Genomic DNA, 10000 nt, shown 5'->3' with positions numbered 1-10000 from the left:
GCCCCCCCGGCCCTGCTCTGTCTGATGGTGTGATAAGCAAGCTATCGTCCTTCAGAGACCAGGACACACACACACACACATAAGAGAGCACGCACTCACGTACACACATTCCAACACACACTCACACGTGGTATACGCACAAACACATAAAAAAGCACACACACAAACACACACACAGTGATAACGCTTTGCTTCCAGAGAGCTGTGTGTCTCAGATTACAAATGAGATTGTCTTCCCTGTTTAGTGATAATGTTCTTAGACGCAAACGCGAAGCACAGGGCCTCGAAGATTAAATTAATCTCTAAATGCAGAGCCATTATGTTGACGCTCAACTGATTAATCACAGAGTATAATTACTTTAGAGGAATTAAGAAAACTTGTTTTTGTCGTACACTCAACTCCACAGAGGTGCAGCCTAACGTGTTGAGAAGGAGGTGTGGGTGAGAGGGAAGTGAGGAGGAGGTGTGAATCACAGATTTGTACTCACTGTGTACGTAACTACATGCTAATGGCCTTGGTATGTCGCACACGACACCGCTAACATGGTCTGTTGATGACAGGACACAAGCAGGTCAGAGGTCACACCGAGTCCCAACTCTGTACCGTGAAGCCCCCCCCCCCACACACACACACACACACACACACCTCACCACTCCAACCTTCAACCCTGTATCGGGTTGGACTATCGGTCCTCTCTGTAGCGGTGTTCGTACACTTCCCTCCCTCCCTCTCCCTCTCCCCCTCCCCCTCCCTCCCCCACTCCCTCCCTCCCTCCCCCCTTCCCCCCTCCCTCCCTCCCCCCTCCCTCCCTCCCCCCTCCCTCCCCCTCCCTCCCAAACGTGTGGTCTGTGAGGTCAAGGTTTAATGCAGTTGTCATGTCTGTGCACTGGGCGCGCTCAGTGTGGCTCAGCCAGTCTGACGCTGCCAGCCTCCCAACGTGAACAAACCAGTACCCCAGCACGTCCTCTGAGACACGACACATCGCTCTCTGTGTCCCTGCATGTTTCATGACGGCCTCACTGTATCTGAAAAGAGGGCTCTTTTTATGCTGATGTGTCTGTGTGGAGGGGAGGAGAGGGTGTTGGGGTGTAGGGGTGTAGGGGTGTTGGGGTGTAGGGGTGTTGGGGTGTAGGGGTGTTGGGGTGTAGGGGTGTTGGGGTGTAGGGGTGTTGGGGTGTAGGGGTGGAGGGGTGTAGGGGTGGAGGGGTGGAGGGGTGGAGGGGTGGAGGGGTGGAGGGGTGGAGGGGTGTAGGGGTGGAGGGGTGGAGGGGTGGAGGGGTGGAGGGCAGCTGGGGGGGTTTAGAGCGGTTCCTCCATTTGAGGAAATAGCCTCTTATTGTCTGCAGTGTAGGGTTGACTGTGAGGTGACCTCCGGAAATAACAATGGCTATCTTTCTTTCTTTCTACCTTTCCTCCTCTCTCTGTCTCTCTCTCTCTCTCGCTCTCTCTCTCTCTCTCTCTCGCTCTCCCCTCGCTCTCCCCTGGCTCTCCCCTCGCTCTCACATTAATACAGTTGTCTGCATGTTTGATAATATAGCACAAAGCTAATCTGTCATTATTATAATGGCTTCTATGCATGCCAATGCTTTATACTCCATTAAGCACTGGTGGCTCCGCGCTTTAAGCTCCATACATCACCAATCTCTGCCAGCCTCACTGGCCTGGGTGTGTGTGTGTGTAATAGCTTTCTTGGTGATCTGCAGGGTCCTAAGTGTTTTCTACAGGAAAATGGGAGGTGTAGAGAGAGACAGGAAGAAAAATGAAGCAGGGAGAAAGAGAGGGTGGGAGAGGGAACAAGAGGGTGGGAGAGGGAAATGTCAGAGAGAGAGAGAGAGAGAGAGAGAGAGAGAGAGAGAGAGAGAGAGAGAGAGAGAGAGAGAGAGAGAGAGAGAGAGAGAGAGGGTGGAAAGAAAAGAGATAGCGAGAGATAGAGAGAGAAAAATGGAAAGAGAGATGGAGAGAAAGCGATTGCAAGTGAGGGAGCGAAAGAGAGGGAGAGCGAGAGAAAGAAAAGAGAAAGTGAAGGAGAGAGGGGTGGAGGGAGAGGGGATGAAGGAGAGAGGGATGGAGAAAGAGGGGGTTGAAGGAGAGAGGGACGGAGGGAGAGGGGGTTGAAGGAGAGAGGGAGGAGTCCCTGATAGAGGCTGATGTGCGTAGATCACCTCCCTTCACATCCAGGAAGCGGTGAGGGTCAGTGAGCAGGTGATGATTGGACGACACCGAGAGACAGATGTCACTGCTACACAGGAACAACATTTCTCCTCCAAAGGTCTACCAGGAGTGGGGTCTGGACCAGGGGGAACACTGTTCCTCAAGGGTCAAAAATCCTAACATTTTCTAGGTGTGTGTATTTATCTATCTATAGTCAGGCCCTGTGACGGCTGGTGAAGATGCATGACTTCAGAGTTTGTCGTGGTTAGTGATGTGAGGAGAGGACAGGAGAGGAAAGAAGGAGAGAGAGAGGAGGAGGAGAGAGAGAGAGAGAGAGAAGAGAGAGAGAAAACAGGAAGAAAGAGAGAGAGAGAGAGAGAGAGAGGAGGAGGAGAGAGAGAGAGAGAGAGAGAGAGAGAGAGAGAGAGAGAGAGAGAGAGAGAGAGAGAGAGAGAGAGAGAAAACAGGAAGAAAGAGAGAGAGAGAGAGAGAACAGGAAGAAAGATAGAGAGATGAGAGAGAGAGAGAGAGAGAGAGAGAGAGAGAGAGAGAGAGAGAGAGATGACCTCCAAGGGAAAGATCCCCATTTCCTCCAATTTTCTGTTCCATTAGGTAGATTCACATGCTCTTTTCTAGTAGCTGTCTCTGCCTTCTGGGAGGGAGGTGGAGGGAGGGGGCGGTGAGGAGAGAAGGGGGAGGGAGGGGGCGGTGAGGAGAGAAGGGGGAGGGAGGGGGCGGTGAGGAGAGAAGGGGGAGGGAGGGGGCGGTGAGGAGAGAAGGGGGAGGGAGGGGGCGGTGAGGAGAGAAGGGGGAGGGAGGGGGCGGTGAGGAGAGAAGGGGGAGTGAGGGGGCGCCGAGTAGAGAAGGGGGAGGGAGGGGAGGGGGGGGCAGAGGTATAGCCAGAGGATGGAAGAAGGGGAGAGAAAGAGCAGTCATTGATTTGTCCTGCTTGAGAGATTCTCTCCTCTTTTTCCTGCCTGTAACCTGATGGCAAAATCAAAGGAAGACAGGCAGACAGACAGGCAGACAGGCAGACAGACAGACAGACAGGCAAACAGGCAGACAGACAGACAGGCAAACAGGCAGACAGACAGGCAGGCAGACGGGCGGTCGGGCAGACAGGAAGACAGACAGGCAGACGGGCGGTCGGGCAGACAGGCAGACAGACAGGCAGGATGACAGGCAGAGAGACATGCCAACAGACAGGCAGGCGGTCGGGCAGGCAGGCAGGCAGGCGGGCGGGTGGGCGGGCAGGCGGGCAGAGAGACAGCTTCTGTTTCTCACATTCGATTATCTCTTCGTTTTACACCAGAAAGAAAGAGAAAAGCGAGAGACAAAAGAGTTAGTCCATTACCTTCAGAGAGAAAAGTGACATTGTCCAATTTCAGATGATAACAGAAAATGGGGGAATATACACACTCCCTCACACACACACCCTGCTTACACTCATAAACACTGTACCACAAACGGACAAACACACACACTTCATGCGTAGATTTGTTAATGCAGTGTAACCGAACCAAAACAAACAATGATAACAGTAAACCTGCCCGTTTGTGTGTGTATGTGTGCTTGTGTGTGTGTGTTAGGATGTGTGTGTGTGTTAGGATGTGTGTGTGTGTAAACTGTGTGTGTAAACGGCAAGTGTGAGAGATCATGTCCCCAGACACCATCCTGTCCCCAGACACCATCCTGCCTGTCTACCTCCTGCTCCACACTGACAGGATCAACACAACACCCTCTCTGCTCCCTCCCTCCCTCTCTGCTCCCTCCCTCCCTCTCTGCTCCCTCCCTCCCTCTCTGCTCCCTCCCTCCCTCCCTCTCTGCTCCCTCCCTCCCTCTCTACTCCCTCCCTCCCTCTCTGCTCCCTCCCTCTCTGCTCCCTCCCTCCCTCTCTGCTCCCTCCCTCCCTCTCTACTCCCTCCCTCCCTCTCTGCTCCCTCCCTCCCTCTCTGCTCCCTCCCTCCCTCTCTGCTCCCTCCCTCTCTGCTCCCTCCCTCCCTCTCTGCTCCCTCCCTCTCTGCTCCCTCCCTCCCTCTCTGCTCCCTCCCTCTCTGCTCCCTCCCTCTCTGCTCCCTCCCTCCCTCTCTGCTCCCTCCCTCTCTGCTCCCTCCCTCCCTCTCTGCTCCCTCCCTCTCTGCTCCCTCCCTCCCTCTCTGCTCCCTCCCTCCCTCTCTGCTCCCTCCCTCCCTCTCTGCTCCCTCCCCCCTCTCTGCTCCCTCCCGCCCTCTCTGCTCCCTCCCTCCCTCTCTGCTCCCTCCCTCCCTCTCTGCTCCCTCCCTCTCTGCTCCCTCCCTCTCTGCTCCCTCCCTCCCTCTCTGCTCCCTCCCCCCTCTCTGTTCCCTCCCTCTCTGCTCCCTCCCTCTCTGCTCCCTCCCTCCCTCTCTGCTCCCTCCCTCCCTCTCTGCTCCCTCCCCCCTCTCTGCTCCCTCCCTCCCTCCCTCTCTGCTCCCTCCCTCCCTCTCTGCTCCCTCCCTCTCTGCTCCCTCCCACCCTCTCTGCTCCCTCCCTCCCTCTCTGCTCCCTCCCTCCCTCTCTGCTCCCTCCCTCCCTCTCTGCTCCCTCCCTCCCTCTCTGCTCCCTCCCCCCTCTCTGCTCCCTCCCTCCCTCTCTGCTCCCTCCCCCCCTCTCTGCTCCCTCCCTCCCTCTCTGCTCCCTCCCTCCCTCTCTGCTCCCTCCCTCCCTCTCTGCTCCCTCCCCCCTCTCTCTGCTCCCTCCCCCCTCTCTGCTCCCTCCCTCCCTCTCTGCTCCCTCCCTCTCTGCTCCCTCCCCCCTCTCTGCTCCCTCCCTCCCTCTCTGCTCCCTCCCCCCTCTCTGCTCCCTCCCTCCCTCTCTGCTCCCTCCCTCCCTCCCTCTCTGCTCCCTCCCTCCCTCTCTGCTCCCTCCACCCCTCTCTGCTCCCTCCCTCCCTCTCTGCTCCCTCTCTCTCTCTTTCCTTGTATAAATAACAGTTACAGAAGATCACACAGGGCCTACAGTATTATCCAGCTTAGTTGTCTAAGCATCTTCATAAACGTCATCTTTATGTCATCAGTGTAGAAGCGAGGCCCAGGATATTATTTCACATCTATTTGAAACTCTTAGACAACCTTTCACTTGTAGTTTTTAGTATAAAATAAAGGTTATTCGCCTGTGTGCTTGCGTTCGTGTGGGTGTGTGTGATTGTGTGAGTTAGTGAGTGAGAGAGAGAGAGAGAGAGAGAGAGAGAGAGGAAAGAGAGAGAGAGAGAGAGACACAGAGAGAGAGAGACAGAGAGAGAGACCACCAGTGAAATTGTACTATTGTACTACTTACTTTCAGTGTTTATTGTTTTATTGATGAAGTGATTCTCACTGCTGTGGAGAGCCTAGAAGAACTGTGTAGAGCGAGATAGATGGAAAGAAGGAAGGAGAGAGTCAAAGTATGAGAGGGTCATGTGTTATTTATGCCCTATATCTCCCACACATGGAACAGACTATTTACACTTTATTCCATATCCTTCTTGTCTGTTTCCATGTATACCAGTCCATTCCAGTAAGTCCTTGTTTATTCAAATCCATCCTGCTTCCCTCTGGTTCATTACAGTCTTTTTCTAGTTTTCAAAAGTTTATCCCAGTTTAAACCAGCCTGTTCCAGTTTAAACCAGCCTGTTCCAGTTTAAACCAGCCTGTTCCAGTTTAAACCAGCCTGTCTATTCCATCACCAGGTCAGGTTAGCCATATCTACTGGTCACCTGACTCAAACGCTATAACAGGCTTTGGCCAGTACTAGAGGTGTGTTTGATATGCTTCACCCAGACTGTCAGATGCTTTCACCCACACACATGATCGTGACAGCTCTGTTGGCTGCGTGACAGAGAGAGTTATAACAAGTGCCCATTATGCAGCATGATAACTATACCAACATGCCAGGCATAGGCCAAAGAAAATGACTCTCACAATGATGTTATAAGATCATCTTTCTGAGTGTGTGAGTCATTGACGCCTGCAGTCGATCGCCTGATAGGCCGTGTGTGTGTGTGGTGTGTGTGTGGTGTGTGTGTGGTGTGTGTGTGGTGTGTGCGTGTGTGTGTTCATACCCTGGTGTGTAGTTCTGGGTGTCTGTAGTCACACTAAGATGATTACAGAAAGGGGAACCAATCTTATTGCTCCATGCATCCTCCAACTTCCCTTTCCCAAGACAACGCTGCAGGCTGTCCACTCTGGGTGGCCTCCCCAGCCTCCCCCAGCCTCCCCCAGCCTCCCCCAGCCTCCCCCAGCCTCCCCCAGCCTCCCCCAGCCTCTCCTCCTCCTCCTCCCTTCTCACCCTCCTCTCTCTCTCCTCTCTATCTCTCTCTCTATGTCTCTCTGTCTCTCTCTCCTCTCTATCTCTCTCTCTATGTCTCTCTCTCTCTCTCTCTCTATCTCTCTCTCTCCTCTCTATCTCTCTCTCTATGTCTCTCTGTCTCTCTCTCTGTCTCTCTCTCTATGTTCTCTCCTTTCCTTTCATCTTCCAACGCTTCCCATCTCTGCTCCATCTTTCTTTCCCAGCCTCTCTCCCTTCTCTGCTTCGCTCCACTCCTCCCTCCATCTTTCCATCCTTCCACCCCTCCATCCAATAGCCTGCAGGTTTGAGCAGCATTACAGCGTGTAAACCCAGGATTACAGCTGCAGCTGTGTATCAACACAGCACCACTTCATCCCTCCCTCCCTCTCTCCTTCCCTCCCTCTCTCCTTCCCTCACTCTCTCCTTCTCTCCCTCCCTCCCTCCCTCTCTCCTTCTCTCCCTCCCTCCCTCCCTCCCTTCCTCCGTCTCTCCTTCCCTCACTCTCTCCTTCTCTCCCTACCTCCCTTCCTCCCTCTCTTCTTCCCTCCCTTCTCTCCTTCTCTCCTTCTCTCCTTCTCTCCTTCTCTCCATCCCTCCCTTCCTCCTTCTCTCCATCCCTCCCTTCCTCCTTCTCTCCATCCCTCCCTTCCTCCTTCTCTCCATCCCTCTCTTTACCCGTCCATCTCTGGGAAGCCCACATGACACATACAGGATTAGCATCCGCCCCCTCCATGCTGTTAACTCTCTTCTACACACACACAAACACACACACACCCCTGTTATTCTCTCCGACACAGACACCCAGTAGGGTGTCGAGTCTGTGTGTGTGTGTGTGTATGTGCCAATGTGTGTGTATGAGTGTCAGCACGTGTGTGTGTGTATGAGCAGTGTCCAGCAGCACCTCTCCTGTGCACGGCTTGACCGGCAGAATGCTCCTTATCGCCCAAAAACCATTCCTCTGTTGATGTGTGTGTGTGTCAGTGCATACAGGATGTGTGTGTGTGTGTGTGTGTGTGTGAGCACACGTCAGTGTGAATGGTCAGGAGAGGTGTGTTGAGTGACATGTGACAGTGTTTTAGACAGAGGCTGCTCAGACAGAGGCGTGAGAGGGTGACAAGCTGCAGGATGAAGAGACACGAGCTGGAAGTGAGAGGTGTCAACCAACACTCCCAGTCTGTCTGTCTACACAGGTCTAGCTCTCTCTCTCTGTCTCTCTCTCTGTCTCTCTCTCTGTCTCTCTCTCTCTCTCTCTCTCTCTCTCTCTCTCTCTCTGTCTCTCTCTGTCTCTCTCTCTGTCTCTCTCTCTCTCTCTCTCTCTCTCTCTCTCTCTCTCTCTCTCTCTCTCTCTCTCTCTCTCTGTCTCTCTCTGTCTCCGTCTCTCTCTCTCTGTCTCTCCCTCTCTCTCTCCCTCTCTCTCTCTATCTCTCTCTCTCTCTCTCTCTGTCTCTCTCTGTCTCTGTCTCTCTCTCTCTGTCTCTCCCTCTCTCTCTCTCTCTCTCTCTCTCTCTCTCTCTCTCTCTCTCTCTCTGTCTCTCTCTATCTCTTTCTTTCTGTCTTTTTCTCCATCTCTCTCTCTCCCTCTGTCTTTATCACTCTCTCTCTCCATCTATGTCTCTCTCCCTCCCTCCCTCAGACAAACATTGACATGACAGCCAGAAGTAAACCTTCAGCCTAACACAAACAGCCTGTCCCAGGCGAACACTAACAGCTTGACTCAGAGCTGCCAGCGATCGTGACCTAGTGCCACAGCCAAACGGGAGTCCTCTTTTTCCATGGAAACAAGGAAACAAACACACACACACATAAATAGCATCTCTCATACTGCAGTCTCTTCCCCCACGCAGATACATTATTAACTTTCTATTTCAGTGGTTGAAATTATTCCTGAGATGTAGTGAGCTTGTCTCTCTTCCTCCCCCTCCCCCGCCTCTCTCTCTCCCTCTCCCTGGTGGCATCATTACCCTGCTGTCTTTGGGGCGAGGGCCTTCGCTGTCTCATCCTGTGGGGAAAGAGGGAACGAGTACAGCTGAGAAAGAGCACTTAACGAACGAGGGGGTTAAAATATTAACCTGGCAACCCGCCTGCTACCAGAACGTCTTTCCCTGTCGGCCGTCCCCCCACTGCAGTCATCCTGTCACACTCACACACACACATACACACTCACACACATACACACATACACACTCACACACATACACACTCACACACACATCTCATATGCACAGTACATGTATACCTCTATGCCATTAATTCCAACTCTGTTTTGCTCATTAAAAGTCTGACCCGTTAAACATGAAATGATGTTAAAGTGAGAATAGTTTGGACATTAACAAAGTCGTTTTAGTTTTCTAATTTGGATTTGTAATTTTCTCTGTTCATAATTAGTAAACACACTGATAATTGAAATGGACAAAAACAATTGGAACTTTAATCTTGTGATTAATTCTATACTCTATGAATACTCCACCATTGTAAAACAATTAAACAAAACTGTAATGATTGAAACTAATAGCAGTTGCTGCAGTAATCAGCGTCTACCAGAGGGGGCGCTCCCCCTCACATCCTCACACACCTTCATCCGCAGCCCTTCAACAATCAAGAAGGAGATTTCACCAAACAAACAACCAATTACCGTCCACGTTCTGTCTGCTGTCGTGTGGAAAATCAAATGTTTTTACGTGGTCCGTGTGTTTCCATTGTGGAAACGTGAGTGAGACCAGAGGACGTCTGAGGAGTTTGTGATCTCCTCAAGAAGCTGTTCTGTCTGTGAGATGGAGGAAGCATCTGGAAAGCCAGGTGTCCAATCAGAGCAGGCGTTCAGGTGTCCAATCAAAGCAGGCGTTCAGGTGTCCAATCAGAGCAGGCGTTCTTCACACAGTCGTAATCAGAGAGAATTGATTGTGGATTGTATTATCCCTATTGGTACATGTTGCGCGCACACACACACACACACACAGAAACATACATGCACATGCACACAGACACACACACACACACACACACACACATGCAGTTTTCTAAACCCCTGTGGAATGAAGACAGTTTCCCCCCTGCTCCTCCACCACAATGTGCCCCATCATGTCTGCAGCATCATTGCTGAGTTAATGATAAAGTTCAGCGAGCTGTCAATGATTGATGATCATTTTGGCCAGGTGCACACACAAATTTCTTTCTCTTCATTAGAGAGATGACTGTGCGTTCCACAGAACGAACGCAACAATTGAATATTGTTCTTTGAAACATTTTCACAATCAATTTATAAGCAATCTCACCTCTGTTTGACTATGGCTTTAGTTCCAGAAAATCCAATTTGTTATTGAAATCTGAGTCGGACGCCACTTATAAAAACGTTTTTTTTTTTTTTTTCTCTCCCCGTCACATTTTCAACATCCTCATCAGAGGCTGAAATACATTTCCTGAAACAGATTTGTCCCAGCTAAATATATCCATGATACAGACACTTGACGGTGGCCGTAACAAGGCTGTGCCATGGTGCTGATGGAGAGCAGAGGATCTGGAGAGTGTGGAGGACTAGGACTGTACCAGTTCACAGGCCGTCGGGGG

At 51.9% G+C, this 10000-nt stretch overlaps 1 protein-coding gene across 1 annotated transcript in view; it reads left to right on the top strand.

Moving 5' to 3' along the window:
* grid2 (glutamate receptor, ionotropic, delta 2) overlaps positions 1-10000 on the top strand; it is a 239552-nt gene that overhangs the window by 164745 nt on the left and 64807 nt on the right. The window lies entirely within an intron of this gene.

This window comes from Hypomesus nipponensis, chromosome 24 (assembly GCF_054491055.1).
Source record: "Hypomesus nipponensis isolate SF chromosome 24, ASM5449105v1, whole genome shotgun sequence".
Classification (NCBI taxonomy): Eukaryota; Metazoa; Chordata; class Actinopteri; order Osmeriformes; family Osmeridae; genus Hypomesus; species Hypomesus nipponensis.
The sequence above is the reverse complement of the archived record's forward strand: the minus strand, read 5'-3'. Positions and strand labels throughout refer to the sequence as shown.